General features: G+C 44.7%; 1 protein-coding gene across 1 annotated transcript in view; it reads right to left on the reverse strand.

Annotated features, from left to right (window-relative positions):
• Positions 1 to 7,811, reverse strand: part of PAFAH1B1 (platelet activating factor acetylhydrolase 1b regulatory subunit 1) — a 75,949-nt gene extending 68,138 nt beyond the window's left edge. The window contains exon 1 of the mRNA XM_061604892.1: positions 7,278 to 7,811. The gene's annotated coding sequence lies outside the window, so the exon portion shown is untranslated. The remainder of the gene's footprint in view (positions 1 to 7,277) is intronic.
• Positions 7,812 to 17,264: the final 9,453 nt, after the last annotated feature.

Below are 17,264 nucleotides of genomic sequence, written 5' to 3' on the forward strand. Positions count from 1 at the left end.
ACAAGACCGAGGTGTTACTAGTGGGGGATAAGAGAAGGCTGGGAAATTTTGACCTGGTACTTAATGGGGTGAAATTACCCCTGAAAGACCAGGTCCGCAGCCTTGGGGTCATTTTGGACTCCCAACTGTCTATGGAGGCTCAGGTTTCTGCAGTGAGCCGGGCAGCTTGGTACCAACTCCATCTGGTACAAAGGCTGCGTCCCTACCTTCCTTTACATCTGCTCCCACGAGTGATACATGCCCTGGTCTCCTCTCGATTAGACTATTGTAATGCGCTGTACGTGGGGTTACCCCTGAAGACGGTCCGGAAATTACAACTCGTACAGAATGCAGCGGCACGCTTAATAAAGCAGAGCTGTCGCCAGGACCATGTTACCCCAGTGTTGATGGAGCTACACTGGCTGCCAGTTGTGTACCAGGCCCAATTCAAGGTGTTGGTACTAACCTTTAAAACCCTATACGGTTCCGGCCCAGTCTATCTGAAGGAACGCCTCCAGTATCACCGAACATGCCGCCAAACAAGATCAGCCTCACAACACCTTCTCTCGGCCCCACCGGTGAAAACAGCTAGACTGGCGCGGACCAGAGAGAGGGGCTTTTCGATCGTGGCCCCCACCCTCTGGAACTTGCTTCCTTTTGACCTTCGTCACGCCTCCTCCCTGATGGCTTTTCGCCAAGCTTTAAAGACCTGGCTATTCAGGCAGGCCTATGGGACTTCTGGGGTGGGTTAGGTTTTTATATTGTATTACTGAAGGATGGTTAGATGAATTGCTGTTAATATTGTAAATTGTTGTATGTATATGTTTTTATATTGTATTTATACTGTGTACGTCGCCCAGAGTGTCCGTCTAGGCGGACAGATGGGCGACTAATTAAATAAAATTTTATTATTATTATTATTATTATTACTCTCAGTAGAATTTAATGTGGATACAAACTATGATTCCTACCCCTGAATTTAGCCTTGCCTAAACACTTGTCAGCCTGCCTCCATTTCAGCTTTTTAAAATTTTATATTCTTAAAAGTTATCCCAACCTCTTCCAACAGGCTCAGGGAGCATGCATAATGTCCCTGTCCCCTTTTATTCTCACAACCACCTTGGGTAGTACACTGATTCTCTCTCAAACTAAGGTCACCTCATAAACTTCATGGCTGAGCAGACATTTCAACCTGGGACTTCCCATTCAAAGTCCAACACTAATCAGTAAACTACACTGGATCAGCAGATCATTCAAAGGAACGTTTTAATATAATATTTAGTGGTAGTGAAGTTCTAAATCCACTGTGATGTGTATATTTATAAATTCCATCTTATCCTGCCAAAAACATGGTACAGAAACTATGGAAGCAAATAAGAAAGTAACTGTCTCAGAAGAATTGGGGGACAAGAAAAAAATGAAGTAGTATAAAAGGTAGAGAATCAGGTTTGACTTTGATTTGGTCTCTGTTCTCCAATAAGCGTTAAGCTCATTTTATGAACTCTTTTTAAGTAGCAAACCTAAATGCACTCACTAGCAAGTGAGCCCCAATGACCTTCTACACAAATATGCATAAGCCTGCAGAGATGATTTCTTGACCCAACTTATAGCACTGTTCAACTGATGAAGGTTATGTACAGTATACTTTGGATGTATTATAAAGCTATTTAAGGTATAATTCACAAGAAAAAGAATGGAAATTGGAGAGTACAGCATCATATACTAGAAAGATTTTTTTACAGATGACAGCATGAAAATTCATCCTTTCACTAGGGCAGGTGTTCCATATTTCTATGAGACATGAGTGCACATACACACACAAAAACACAAACAAGTCTAGATGGAACAGTTTGCCCAAAACATTCACAAAGTAATGTTATATTTTATGCTAATTTACTACTGCTACAATCTTTGTTCTGTGTCCACCATGTATCACAATTGCAAATTACCCACCTATAAATATGCACAGAAAATTTTTACAACCCAGAATGTAAATACCACAGGCTGGAGCAGTGGGCATCCTTATAAATTCTTATAATTGTACTGTTCTGAGGTAAATATCAAGTAATCAATAGCAGCACTTCCTAACAGCAACTTTAATCTACTCACAAAATAAAAACACCTCTCCACTGAGTATGACTATATATAATCGTTCAGATCCTTTCATTTCTGGGATTATATTAAAAGACAACACACATGACATTCTAACCCAACAGCAAGTATATTAAACCTTGCCACAGGCTTCACAACACATTAAAACATGTCTCAGTTGCCTTTCAACAAGGCCGGAAGACTGTATAACCAACAGGCAAACAACGTAAGCATGCAATAAGCTAAAAGACAAAAAAAAGCTAATAAGCCTTGGAAGTAAAGAAAGGAGACAAAACAGGATCTATGAACCTATTGCCTCCCATTCCTTTCTTTGCATATATACATGTTTTTCCAAGTGTTAAGTATGAGCATTCAGGGTCAACCCAGATCTCAAGGTCAATATGTTTAGCCAGTTTAGAGTTCTGGAGCCCTCTTGTACAATGGACATTCTACCAAACAACTAAGCCCTTCCTGGTCTGAAAAAATGTAAGGAACATTGATCAGCAGCAACTCACTACAGAAATTCTACAAAATTATATACCAAGCGGTTTAATCCACACCCATATTGATAAGAATCAAATTGGCTTTGTCTGATACAATCTATGTATTTTCACCCTTGTTAAGAATTGGATTTGCCATGACAAAGATTGAATTTCAATGAGGACACTGCCATCCTTAATTAGATAAGTGTAAGGAAGGAGAAAACAGAGTGTTTTCCATACCCTTTTGTCTTGCATTTTTTTCTGTGCTCTTTAAAAATGTGTGAAAGGATAACCACACTGAATTTGATCTTTCTCTTTTGAGGGGAGCAGTTAGAGAGTGTAAAGGTAAGAATCTACAGCTAATCTACAAGCTACAAGAATAAACGAAGGCACCAATCAATAATATACAAATCTATGATGTACCATTTGCGTAAAAATCCCACATAGTTCTATCTATTCTAGATCATTAACTCAAATCAAGCCAAAAAGTGAAAATCTATGTCAACTGGAGAGATAATCAGACAAAAAAACCCTTGCTTTCCAACAGTGACTGGTCACTTTACTGCTACACAATTCAAGATCCACCCTACAGGGGAAAAAAAAAATACGGACTACTACATTCACTTGATTTCTACATCACTAGGCTCCTCCCTAAAGAACAGACTTCATTGTTACTGCAATTACTATTCCCTCCACCCCAGCAAAAACACAAGCAGAAAGGGGGGGTATGCCATGAAAAGGGTAATCTAGCCGTTTCACAGCTTCTATCTTACCCCACCCAGTTTCTCCTCAATGGCTGTACCCACCCTCCATAAGCACAATCCAAGCAAACAACAGCACACAAAAAATTCCTGACAAACTCGGTATCTGTGGCAAGATGTTTCGTTAAAGTGTTTTCTTTGTTCAGAATCTCTGTTTTAGGGATATTCTAAAACACTTTGAATTTAAAAAAATCCCAGCTACATTGAAAAATCCGGTCTCCCTCCCACACCCGCCCCAACAGTTCAATGGTGCACAATCGTTTAATTATAAATCTGAGAATTCAGATCATTCCACCCCCTCCCCCACACCCACTTGTGCGGTCTACAAGTATGACATACACACAGCAGCAAGATGTTAAAGAATTCCAGGGGGGGAACAGGTTAACATGCCTTAATATATTACTTTTTCCCCCCCTTTGGGGTAGGAAGAGGAGGCACAGTGAAAACTGTTCATATACCTTCCAACACTCTCTGGCTAGGAAATACGTTGCAAATATTATTTGACCTGCATCCACCAAGCCCTACTGCAGCACTATTGGAACAGATCTTTTCAGACAGTGCTGTTACAAGCAGAGAGGGCGAGATGTAACTAGTATCAGAGGCTGAGTGCAGAATCTCCCCCTCCCACTGATACTCCGAAAAACCTCTCCTAAAAGCGTGTGACCCACCCCCAATTTCCAAACAGAAGGCAGGAAGGTAAAGGGGAAGAGAAACTCCACAGAACTAAAAGGTCACAATAAGACCTGCATTCTGAACAAGCACCATAACTGGATTAAGATTCCTTACCAGCATCTCTAGTACCACATCTTCTTCCCATCCTTCCAACGTGTTTTTCCAAAACGGCCAATTTCATCTCTAAACTACCAGCAATGAGATGCTAACCCCCAACATGTGGGATCTGATCCCCCTACGTCTTCCACATCCTCCTCCCATTTTTGCTGCAGCTTGTTCTGAAGGTCTGAGCCACCTCCTAGCAATGATTTTTCCTCTTACTCAGTCACTGCAGGGAGATGGGTGGGAAAAGGCCTTTTGACAGAAGAACAGATTACAGCTGCCAGACATTTCTTGATGCTGAATATCACAAATCCTTGATTTTAGTGATCCAGCACCCTAACACTCATCTTGTTTAGAACAAACAACACAGAGAGATAGGCCACCTTGCCAACAATCAATCATTCTCCTCCCATTTTTGTTGACAAGAGAACAGATTATGGGGCATAGGAAAAGAATACTGTTTAGGTTATATTCCCTTTCAGTCTGACTTTCTCTGTATTTCCAGGCCTTTATTGGGGTCATCATTACAACAACCGCCTCTACCCATATTTCTGGCAAAGTCACCAGGAGAGGACATTAAGGAATTCAGACAGTCTAGCAATGGAGTGGCAATAAATATGAAGAAAAAAAATAAACATGAAGAAGATGCTGAAAAGGGAGCAGAGTAGTGCAGGCTGGGAGACAAAGATTACAGAAATATTGGACTGAAAAATTGACAGGTTGTGGTGAAGGTTGTAAGTAGGGAGGAAAGAACAGACTATGGTCAGGTAAAGTACAAAGCACTTTTGGGAATGGAAGACACAGGGAAATTGGGCTTTGTGAAACGCATGCTGTTTTGAGAAGTCTGGGGTCTCACTATGCGGGGCTTACAGAAAGCAAGAGCAAAACAAGTACAGACACTAGGTTCAAGAACAAGAGGCTGGGAAAGAAAGAATATAGATACAAGAGGCTGAGAGTTGGGGACTCACAGCTATGTTGGGAGCGAGGCATACACTTGCTGTGTTCGGCTGGAGAAAAAACAGGATTCTGGATGCTAGAAGCTAAAGTAGGATGGGAGCAAAAGCTGGTCTAGAGACCTAAGGGCCTTCAGCTGGGCAGCATGATGAGGTTTCAGAGTGACAAAGCAGATGCAAGGGGAGGAAATGAAAGAGCTTGGAACAGAGGATGCAGACAGAAGCTGTGGTGGGAGGAGGCAGAGGGTACCAAAATTAGGCTTTAAAAGATGAAACTGAGGGTGGGAAAAAAACAGAGAGCAAAGAGTGTAAGATGCTTCATCTAGTAAACCAGGTAGAGAAAGAAGATGAAGAGATGTGTGGGGAGGGGAGAGATGCAGTAAGGCAGGGTTATGGGGCAGAACTGAGGGACTGAAGAAATGGAAAAGAAGTGGATCACATCCATCTGACATGGAGGGGGATACTGAGAATCCAAATAATGGATAGTATATTAAAACGGGGTATTAAGAGCCTCTCCCTTCCCTCCAAACAAAAATCTATACTCATTAACGGAGGATATAACAGATCCTCTGTTAAAGGGGGGATATAAATAGGTAAATTTCTCACCTAAAATGAGGGGCACCTTCCTCCTGTATCTGCAAGCAAAGTTGGAAGACAAAGGGCAACTATACCCTTCCATTAGAAAGGGTTGTTTGTACACCCCCTCTAAAAGGAAAAAGGTGTAAGAAGAAAAACAAATGCTTTCACATCCCATTAAGAGGGCAAGGAAGTGTAACCTATCAAAAGGGTGTGGAAGAAGAGAAACAAGGTACAGCCCCCCTAGAAAGGTCACTATCATCTCCTTATTAAAAGGGAGCATAGGATGAAAGAGAAAAAAATAATCTTCATCCCATTAGAGGCTGAGAGTCATCTATCAGAATGGTGTGTATATGTAAAAGGGGGGATAATCCTACCCTCCCACACACTATGGAAGAGAAATGAAGAGGCAGGTATAAGCCATTTTGGAGAGGGTGGATGTGGGGATGAAGTGTATAGATGAGGGAGGAATGTTTAGGGGTGGCCAAATTAGAAAATGGGTAGTACAGGGATGGCTGAAGGGCAAAATGAGAGAAGGAAATTTGTGTGTGGAGGGTGAATGGAGGAAGGAAAAGCACACCTCCATCATCATCACCACTCCCACCACCACACAAGCTCAACTCCCCTCTCCCCAGCCTACCAAGCAACCCCTTTTCTTGCCTAGTCACACCTAAGGAAGGAGTAGGAGCAAAAAAAAAACACAACAGAGAAAAGCATTTAAAAAAAAGACACTTGAAGGAGGGAAAGAATGGGAAACTCAGATTTTTATTTAGACATGAGAATGAGATGAGATGGGGTATGGCTATTCTCCCCCCCCTTTCCACTATGACGACAATGTAAGAGGGCAAAGGGGGGAAAGAGGCATATTCCTCTCTGCCCCCTTCCTTCCTCCTTCTCCCCCCCCCATGATGATGATTCAAGGGGGGGAAGAGATAGAAGAGAAGCATATTTCTCTCCCGGCTCCCTCTCTCCTTCCCCCCATAATGCAAGGGAGATGAAGAGAGGGAAACAAGCATATACCTCTCCTTTCCCCCCCCCCGATGATACGGGGGAGGAGGGAGAGAGGAGAAACATATTCCTCTCTGCCCCCTCCCTTTCTCCCTCCCCGCTTTGATGATGATGAAGATGCAAGGTGGGGGGAGAGAAAGAAGAGAAGCATATTCCTCTCCCCACTCCCTTTCTCCTCCTCCTCTCCTCCACATGATGCAAGGGAGATGAAGAGAGGGAAACAGGCATATGCCACAAACACACTTTCTCCCCCCCCCACCCTTCCATGATGATGATGATACGCGTGGGGGAGAGAAGAAAAGGGTATTCCTCGCTGCCCCCTCCCTTTCTCCTTCTCTCCTCCCTCCCCCCAACCACCCATATCAACGGGCGCGGCGGCCATTTTGAGTGCGAGTTGGAAAGCAGCAAGGAGGGAGGCGGTGGGGGGAGGCGGCAACAGCAGTGCGAGCAGCCCGGCCGGCTGCCGCCGGGGCCTACCTTTCTTTCCCCGCCCCCTCTCCCCCCATTAAAGCTGGGGGAGGGGAAAGCAGCAAAATAACCACACCGGGGGGGGGGACAACAACCCCGCATCGTCCGTGTCACTGTCACATACACACATCCCTTCTTTCCTCGCCCGCCGGCCCCCTCCCTCAGGACCGAGAAGCCGGCCTTACCCGAGCCTCCGAGGCCGCTCCCACCATTCACCGGCGTAGGTTGTGCGTGCGTGTGAGACAGAGTGTGTTGTATAGGCGCGCGCGAGGTTGTTGCTGTGGTTGGTTTCCCCCGGTGTTTGTCCCTCTCTCTCTCTCCCGTGAGGTGAAAGAATAGGAAGCCGGCCTCGACAGAGAAAGGGGTCTCGCCCCCTCCCTTTTTTTCCTTTTTTTTGCCGGCTTGTGGAGAAAGAAGATGGAGGAAGCTACACGGAGGTGGGTCGGGTGGACGGAGTGGTTTAGCAGCGGTGTTTCTTCGTCAACCGGCGGTAATGGTCGTCGTCGTCCTCCTCCTCCTTCGTCGTCGGCAGCAGCAACCGCCCTTTTTTTCCGCCCCGGTCTTGTCAGTGGCGCCCCGGCCGCCAAGAAGGGAGGAGGAGTAGGGAGGGAAAAGGAGCGAAGGAGGGAGCAGCCTCGGCCCGCTTTAAGAACTGCGCATGTGCGGAGAGGGGAGGGGAGGAGTGCCAGGAGACCATCTTGGAGGAGGCCGAAGCTCGCTGCCTCCCGGCTTGCACTGCGGCCGAGAAGGCGGCGGCGTGGATGAGGATAGCCGCAGCCCGGACTCAATTCCCGACATGCACCGCGGCCGATTTACTTCTGACCGCGCCGCCCGGGTAGTCAGTGTTCTGTGTCTCGGAGGGTGGCGGTTTTTCTTCCTTGTTATTTTTTTATTACAATCGTTAATATTGTCATGATCAAACGTTGTATTTTTCTGAGGAACTCGAGGCGGCCAACGGGTCACGCAGTGCTAAGACAATGTTTCGAAGCGCAAAAATGTTTCAGCTAACAAGTCACACCGCGAAAAGCAGTACAGTATTTCAAAACTGAACCCCGTTTGTTTTGTTTTCAAAAACCGCGGTGTTACCGAATTTTTATTCCTAAATAAAAATAAGGGTGACAGCCTCATTTAAATATTTGTTTACCTCAATGTTCTTTACTTATTGTAATATATATTACAGCCTCAAAAATAGTTCCCAGGGCGGTTTACACGTTCAGAATATTATTACTATTATTATTAATTTGACTGGTTGCCTGCCCTTCACCCTAAATTCCCAGTAATAATTCCCTCACTGCCAAACAATAAACAAAAAATCAGCTGAGGAATTGTTTGTTTCTTAAATAGCCTTACATTTCTAGCTGTTGATTTTAATGTAACAATTAGTATTGTTTGTAATGCACATACACTAGAACTGAACAATAAAGGCCATTCTGGGGTTTTACTGTAATGGGGCCAAAGGAGAAAGAAAATACACTTATGTCATCCATATGTCTCCCATAGAAGCAGGGAAAGATGTACACATCTCAGTATCAACAGAATAGGAGATAAATTCCCACCATATTGCATAAAAGCAGTCCAGTTCCTCTAAATACCCATAAATTATAAATTACGAGTCAATTTCTCCACAATTACCAGATTCCACAGATTTTTATACCACAAAGGTAAGTGGAGGTCCTGAGCAGTTAGATCTGAGCCATAAGCAACATCCATGTAAGCAGTTCTTTTGCATGAAACTTTTATCATCTGAGGGTCCCATAAGTTCAACAGAGATCACGTTTTTTCTTACTAACACATGGAAATTTTCTTACATAGTCCAATTCCTTCATACTTCTTGTAATATCCCTCATTTATTTCCAGTTTTGCAAGCCCAATTTCTATGTATGTTTACACAGGAGTACAACTTACTAAGTTCATTTCTCAGCCTCTCCAAGCAGGGCTGGGAGAGATTCTCTGCATGAAATCCTGAAGAATCGTGGAATAGTAGAGTTGGAAGGGGCTTATAAGGCCATCAAGTCCAACCCCCTGCTCAATGCAGGAATCCAAATCAAAGCATTCCCAACAGATGGCTGTCCAGTTGCCTCTTGAATGCCTCCAGTGACAGAGAGCCCACTACCTCTCTAGGTAATTGGTTCCATTGTCGTATGGCTCTTACAGTTAGGACGTTTTTCTTGATGTCCTGTCGAAATCTGGTTTCCTGCAACTTGAGCCCATTATTCTGTGTCCTGCACTCTGGGACAAACAACAAGAGATCCCAGCCATCCTGTGTGTGACAACCTTTCATGTACTTGAAGAGTGCTATCATATCTCCCCTCAGTCTTCTCTTCTCCAGGCTAAACATGCCCAGTTCTTTCAGTCTCTCCTCATAGGGCTTGGTTTCCAGTCCCCTGATACCATCCTTGCTGCCCTCCTCTGAACCTGTTCCAGTTTGTCTACATCCTTCTTGAAGTGCAGAGACCTGAACTGGAGTATTCAAGATGTGGCCTAACCAGTGCTGAATAGAGGGGAACTAATACTTCACACGATTTGGAAACTATACTTCTGTTAATGCAGTCTAATATAGCATTTGCAGCCACATCGCACTGTTGGCTCATATTCAGCTTGTGATCAACAACAATTCCAAGATCCTTCTCATATGTCATGTTGCTGAGCCAAGTATCCCCCATCTTATAACTGCATTTGGTTTCTTTTTCCTAGGTGTTATCCCTGTTGAATTTTATTCTGTTGGTTTCAGCCCAATGCTCCAACCTATCAAGGTCTCTTTTAATTTTGTTTCTGTCTTCCACAGTATTAGCGGTACCCCCCAATTTTGTATCATCTGCAAATTTGATAAGCATGCTCTGTACCTCCTCATCCAAGTTGTTAATAAAAATGTTGAAGAGCACTGGGCCCAGGACCGAGCCCTGTGGTACCCCACTCGTTACTTCCACCCACTTTGAGAAGGAACCATTGATAAGCACTCTTTGAATACGATTCTGGAGCCAACTGTGGATCCACCTGATAGTTGTTCCATCCAGCCCGCATTTAGCTAGCTTGCTAATCAGAATATCATGGGACAGATGTTGAGTGCTTGCAAGCTTCCCTTTGGGGCATCCGGTTGGCCGCTGTGTGAACCAAGTGCTGGACTAGGTAGACCACTGGCCTGGTCCAGTAGTTTCATCTTATGTTTTTAAGTCCTTCTAACCATGCAGAGAAGACAGCACCAAACGGCTGCATGCTTATCAATATCTCTAAGATGCTTTTCCACACATAAGCCTTCAAAGAGTCTTATAAAAATTTAAAAACAGGCAAAAATACATAATCTACAATAAAACATTAATAAGCAGAAATCAACAACAACCCTTTTTCCTTCTCACAAAATTACACACATAGAGATATACATTACATATCACTTCATCCCTGCATTTCATTTCTGTATTATCCTCTATTTAAAATATTTCTGCCCTTTTAAAAAATGTGGACACCTGGAGAGGGCCTGTATCAATTTCAGCTCAGTGGAAACGTTACCTTCAAAGTGGTAAATTTGTCACAGTGAAAGGTCTAGCACCGTGTTCCAATTTTAACAATCTCTTTACCATGTGAAAAAGATGTGCTGGACGGCTACCTGTCAGATTTCAGCACTTCCCAGACTTCATACAACACAAGAAAAAGATGAGCAAGGAGCATATCTCCACATTCTGCCAGTGACTAAGGATGGTTTCTCATTTTTCCAGTCTTAAATTCAGTCTCCGCATTTCTGCAGCAATCTGCAATTAAAAAAAAAACAATTTAGGAAAATCCAGCAGCACATCAGTGCAAATTTCTCCTAAGAAACACATTCTATATGCAGCTTTGGCTGTTGTTATGTGTCTTCAAGTCGATGGGCTCCTGCTGGGAGGAAGGGCAGGATATACATCAAATAATAAATAAAATACAATAATAAATTACGACTTATGGCAACCCTATGAATCTGTGACCTCCAAGTACATCTGTCATGAACCACCCTGTTCAGATCTTGTAAGTTCAGGTCTGTGGCTTCCTTTATGGAATCAATCCATCTCTTGTTTGGCCTTCCTCTTTTTCTACTCCCTTCTATTTTTCCCAGCATTATTGTCTTTTCTAGTGAATCATGTCTTCTCATTATGTGTCCAAAGTACGATAATCTCAGTTCAATCGTTTTAGCTTCTAGTGACAGTTCTGGTTTAATTTGTTCTAACACCCAATTATTTGTCTTTTTCGCAGTCCATTGTATGCGCAAAGCTCTCCTCCAACACCATATTCCAAATGGGTTTATTTTTCTCTTACCCGCTTTTTTCAGTGCCCAACTTTCACATCCATACATGAGATAGGGAATACCATGGTCTGAAAGATCCTGACTTTAGTGTTCAGTGATACATCTTTGCATTTGAGGACCTTTTCTGTTTCTCTCACAGCTGCCCTCCCCAGTCCTAGCCTTCTTCTGATTTCTTGACTGTTGTCTCCTTTTTTGGTTAATGACTGTGCCAAGGTATTGATAATCCTTGGCAAGTTCAATATCCTTATTGTCAACTTTCAAGTTACATAAATCTTCTGTTGTCATTACTTTAGTCTTTTTGACGTTCAGCTGTAGTCTTCGGGACTTCATGGAAACCATGGCTTCCTGGGAGCTGCACCTTATTACAATGGGGCCCACCCATGTAGCCGGTCATGCGCTCGACCTTGTGTTTGTCTCGGGAGAGGAGGGGAGTGATCTGAAAATTGGGGGTACATCCATCACCCCCTTGTCATGGTCAGACCACTACTTGGTGAGGATGGACTTTTCGGTGCCAGAAACCCTCCGTGGGGGTGGAGGACCTATTAAGATGGTCCGCCCCAGGCGTCTGATGGATCCTGATGGATTCCTGAATGCGCTTGGGGACTCTCTGGAGCATGCACACAGCCACTCGGCTGAGACCCTGGTGGAGGGGTGGAATGCCGCAATCACCGGGGCATTAGACCGGGTGGCTCCGAAACGCCCTCTCCCCCTGAATAGAGCTCAGAAGGCACCGTAGTTCACCCCACGGTTGCGAATTCTGAGGCGGGAGGTGAGATGGCTAGAGTGCCGGTGGCGGAAATCTCGCCCTGACGACAATCGGACACATGTTAGAGCGGCTGCGGCAGCCTATCATGTGGCAATAAGGGCAGCAAAAAAAGATTTTTATGCTGCCTCTATTGCATCTGCAGAGTGCTGTCCCAGGAGACTGTTCCAAGTGGTCTGGAGCCTGGTCGGTCCAGTTGCTCCGAAACCAATGGAACATGCTAAGGCCTCCTGTGACGAGTTTGCTAAACACTTTGCGGAGAAAATCGATCGTATTAAGAGTGCTATTCCGTGCGCTGTGGACACAGTGAGCGAGCCAGAGGTGACCAGTGGTGCTCTGGTGGTGTGGGATCGGTTCCAGCTTCTTCCATCTGATGAAGTGAACAAGGTGATTTCAACCTTAAAGCCAACCACTTGCTTACTCGATCCTTGCCCATCGTGGCTCATTATGAGCTGCAAAGATAGACTGGGTGAGGGGAGCAAGATGGTGGTAAATACATCTCTCGAAGAGGGAGTAATGCCATCGGTACTCAAGGAGGCAATAGTAAAACCAATCTTAAAGAAGCCCTCCTTGGATCCCCAAGATCTGAACAACTTTCACCCAGTCTCAAATTTGCCATTCTTAGGCAAGGCGGTTGAGCGGGTGGTGGCAAAGCAGTTGCAAGCGCACTTGGAGGAAGCGGATTATCTGGATCCATTTCAATCGGGCTTCAGGCCTGGACATGGGACTGAAACAGCCTTGGTCACCTTGGTAGATGATATGAGGAGGGCGTGGGATAGGGGCGAATGCACCTTCCTTGTCCTCCTTGATCTCTCAGCGGCTTTCGATACCGTTGACCACGTTATCCTCTTGGACCGCCTGAAGAGGTTAGGCGTGGGGGGCACTGTATTGCAGTGGTTCCATTCCTTCCTCTCTGGTAGGTACCAAAGAGTGGCATTGGAGGATGAGGTCTCGGATCCTTGGCCTCTCACTTGTGGGGTGCCACAGGGTTCCATCCTCTCCCCGATGCTGTTCAACATCTATATAAAGCTGCTGGGGGCAATCATCAGGAGATTTGGGCTGCAATGTCATCAGTATGTGGATGACACGCAGCTCTATCTCTCATTTAAATCTTCACCGAGGTTGGCTGTAGAAACCCTGTCCAAGTGCCTGGAGTCGGTGAATGGCTGGATCGAAGGAATAAACTGAAGCTGAATCCTGACAAAACCGAAGTACTGTTTGTGGGAGACAAGGGAAGGCTGGGGGATGTGGACCTGGTGCTCAATGGGGTACGATTGCCCCTGAAAGACCAGGTCCACAGCCTGGGGGTCATTCTTGACTCCCAGCTGTCCATGGAGGCTCAAGTCTCGGCTGTGAGTCGGGCAGCGCTGTATCAACTCCATCTGATACGGAGGCTGCGCCCCTACCTTCCCAACCATCTGCTCCCACCGGTGGTACATGCCCTGGTCACCTCTCACCTAGACTACTGTAATGCGCTCTATGTGGGGTTACCCTTGAAAATGGTCCGGAAGCTGCAACTGGTACAGAATGCGGCGGCTCGTCTGATTAAAGGCAGCCACCAGCAAGATCACATCACTCCAGTGCTGAAGGAGTTGCACTGGCTACCGGTTGTTTACCGGGCCCAATTCAAGGTGTTGGTTTTGACCTTTAAAACCCTACACGGTTTTAGCCCAGTCTATCTGAAGGAGCGCCTCCAGCATCGTCAACATGCTCAACAAGATCAGCCTCAGAAGACCTTCTCTCGATCCCACCGGTTAAAACAGCTAGACTGGTGAGGACTAGAGAGAGGGCTTTTTCAATAGTGGCCCCCACCCTGTGGAACTCTCTCCCAAATGATCTCCGCCATGCCCCTTCTATGATGAGCTTCTGCTGGGCCTTGAAGACCTGGCTCTTCAGGCAGGCTTTTGGGGTGGGTTAGGTTTTTACTGTTATGGTTTTAAATTTTAACGTTTTAATGTACTGTTTTTTATCTTGTACGTCGCCCAGAGTGGCTGGACAACCAGCCAGATGGGCGACTAATAAATTTAATAAATAAATAAATAGTCCTGCTTTTGTGCTTTCCTCTTTAACTTTCATCAGCATTCGTTTCAAATCATTCCTGGTTTCTGCTAAGAGGATGGTATCGTCTGCATATCTTAAATTATTGATGTTTCTCCCTCCAATTTTCACACCTCCTTCATCTTGGTCCAAACCCACTTTCCGTATATGTTCTGCTTATAGATTAAACAAATCTGCTAAGCCCCATTTCCCCACAATTCCTAGTTCTTCTCTGTTCCCTACCTTTGCATTCCAGTCCCCCATGATTATCAGCACATCTTGTTTTGGTATGTGATCAATTTCCTCCTGTACTTCTGCGTAAAATCTCTCCAGTTCCTCTTCTTCCGCATTTGCCGTTGGAGCGTAGACTTGGATGATGGTTATGTTAATAGGTTTCTAATTTAATCTCATTGATATCACTTGCTCAGACCTTGCGTTGTATGTTACGTTATGTTAGCGTTTATTTCTAGGCTGCCTTTCGGCCAAAAGGCCCCCAAGGCAGCTCACACACAAGTAGAAAAACACAAATACAAATCAAAACAGCACAATCTACAAGAATTCAAACCAACAAAATTATAACATTACAATTGTAGCTCCTAATTGCTTTTGCTACAGCTTTGACTAACGTACACATTTTTGTAAGGAATTTTCCCCAATATTTTCTGTGTTATTTTTACTGATATATGCATTTTAATGCACACTTTCCCCTAATATATGCATTTTTGTAAGTATTTTTTGGTTGGAATGTTGCATGGCAAAATTTGGAGAAGTTAGACTTTTGAAGGATGCATGTGTTTCAGTTCTTGCATTGTTTCAGAAAGTGTGAATTAGGTAGTTAAATTTACCTTTAAATGAGAACTTAACTGAATTTCTCCACCAGCTCTACCAGTGATTCAGACCCTTCCTCGTCTCCCCCAGGGCGCCACAGGAGCACAGGAGACAACAAGCAAGGCAGGAGCTTCAGGGACACTGTCAACACGTCCTTCCTCTGAACAAGTCATGGGGTGGGCACTCTGGAGATCCCTGCAGGACTCTCACCAGCCGCTTTGTTGCAACAGCATCCTGGAAGCAGGAACACATGGACGGACAGTGATGGTGGCAGGCAACCCTGTGGGCAGCAGATGGGGGGGAAGCATGACCTGCCACTTGAGCCACTTGCCTCAGTGTGGCTCATGGTAGAGCTGGCCCTGTTGCTGAGAGTCTCCCAAGACTGTAGTAAATATACCTTATTTGCTGGAACTGAAGTGTCTAGCCACAACTTATGGGCCACACATTCATTCCCATTCTTGCATATCTCTAATATAACATTTAGGACCACACTTGCCACCACTGGAGGTTGCCCGTTTGTGGAATGCCTTCCCCAGTAAGGTGCATCAGTCACCCTCATCATTCACATTTAGGAGAAACGTTAAAACATTCCTGTTTTTTACCCAGAAATTTGTTGTCTGAAAGATCTGGCACTGGACACCCTGAAATTTTTTTTAGAGTAGGTGATTGCTTTTAGGAGCTTTTAAACTATTTTTAGGAGGTCGTTTTTAACCTATGTTTAGAAGTTTTAATTGTATTGTTTTAGTATTGGTGTGTTTGCCGCCCTGGGATCCTTTGGAGGAAGGCTAGGATATAAATTTAATAAAATAATAATAAATTCATCACCCCTAAATGCCCAGTTAAATGGACAAGATTCTTCATTTGCCTGGAAGAGGAAGCTTCAAGACTACCTTAATGCAAGGTGTATGAAGCTCAATGTTACCTCATCTGACAACAAATATGGGCTGACACAGAGAAAAATTCAGCTCAGGTAAGGATGTGTGGTCAATGGCTGCACAAGACTGGGTCATTGTGGTGGTGTCTCCTGTAAACCACCTTTCCCAAGGAAATTTGCCTGGCTTCCTCATCAATTGGGTTAAGACTGGTTTTTTATAGGGCATTTGCAGTGAGAGATAATAGTATCTCTACACAAGGTGTGGGGAAGCCGTGGTCCACCAGATGTTGCTGAGCTACAACCCTGATCAGGGGAATTGATGAGGGGATGAGGGGAATTGTAGTTTAGTAACATCCAAGATGAAGGAGGTATAAAAATTGGAAGGAGAAATATCAATAATTTAAGATAGGCAGAAGATATCATACTACTATGTGATGGGACTACTACTCAGTAGGAGTCCCTTCTCCATTTGATTTTGACCTTTGAATCCCCTCACCGTTAAAGTATCCAAAGAATTGTCTCTTCCTCCCACATGTCACCAGGGGAAAGGTTGTCATCTGAGGTCTTTATCCAAGCACTCCCAATTAATGAGGAATGGTGGTGGCTATCGCAGAAAGGGCCTTTCCGAACAATCTCCCTAGGTAATAAAAATTATTACCAAAAAAAAAAAAAGAACAATCTCCCTAGAGTAGCCTGCCTAGTTCCTCTTGATTATCTTTCCAGCACTTCCCAAATAACTTCTTGTTTTCCCAGTCCTCTAATCCTCTACAATCACTTGAGGCTTTTATTCTGTTTCAGCTCTGTGGGTTTTATTCTGCTGGCCTCAGTTTGCTGCTTTCCCTCTGTTCTCGGCTTTAAAGGGGTTTGTGAATTTACAATGGTGCTCTATTGCTTTTACAATGATGCTATAGTGATTGTATTTTGTTGTGATTTCCTTTTATTCCCTGTATGTCGTCCAGAGAACTTCAGCTATAGGGTAGCCTATAAATTTATAAATAAATTTATAAATAAATAAAACCAGATGTTAGGTGAGTGGTGACTTGGGAAAGGGTCTTTTCAGTGGTGGCACCCCAGGTGTGGAATGATTTCCCTAGAAGTGCTTGCCTGGTTACTCTTAATGTTAGGTGCCAAGCAGGCAAACCAATCCAACCCACCACCACTCTTACACTGGGCAGGATGACTGGATTAGGCACAGGTGTTCCTCTGCCCAGCTCTCTCAGTTTGGCCAGACTCCCACTAGCCACCAGCCACAGAGTGACACAAGGGCCATGCCACTGACACCAACCTCCCCCTTCTGTCTGCAGTCTAGGGCGGAGGCAAGAGTGAGCTAAGATGGTAATGCCATCAGGCCCACTCATCCTGTACTCCACCTTCTGCTGTGGCAGCTGTGAGCAGCAGGG

Source organism: Rhineura floridana, chromosome 21 (assembly GCF_030035675.1).
Source record: "Rhineura floridana isolate rRhiFlo1 chromosome 21, rRhiFlo1.hap2, whole genome shotgun sequence".
Taxonomy (NCBI): Eukaryota; Metazoa; Chordata; class Lepidosauria; order Squamata; family Rhineuridae; genus Rhineura; species Rhineura floridana.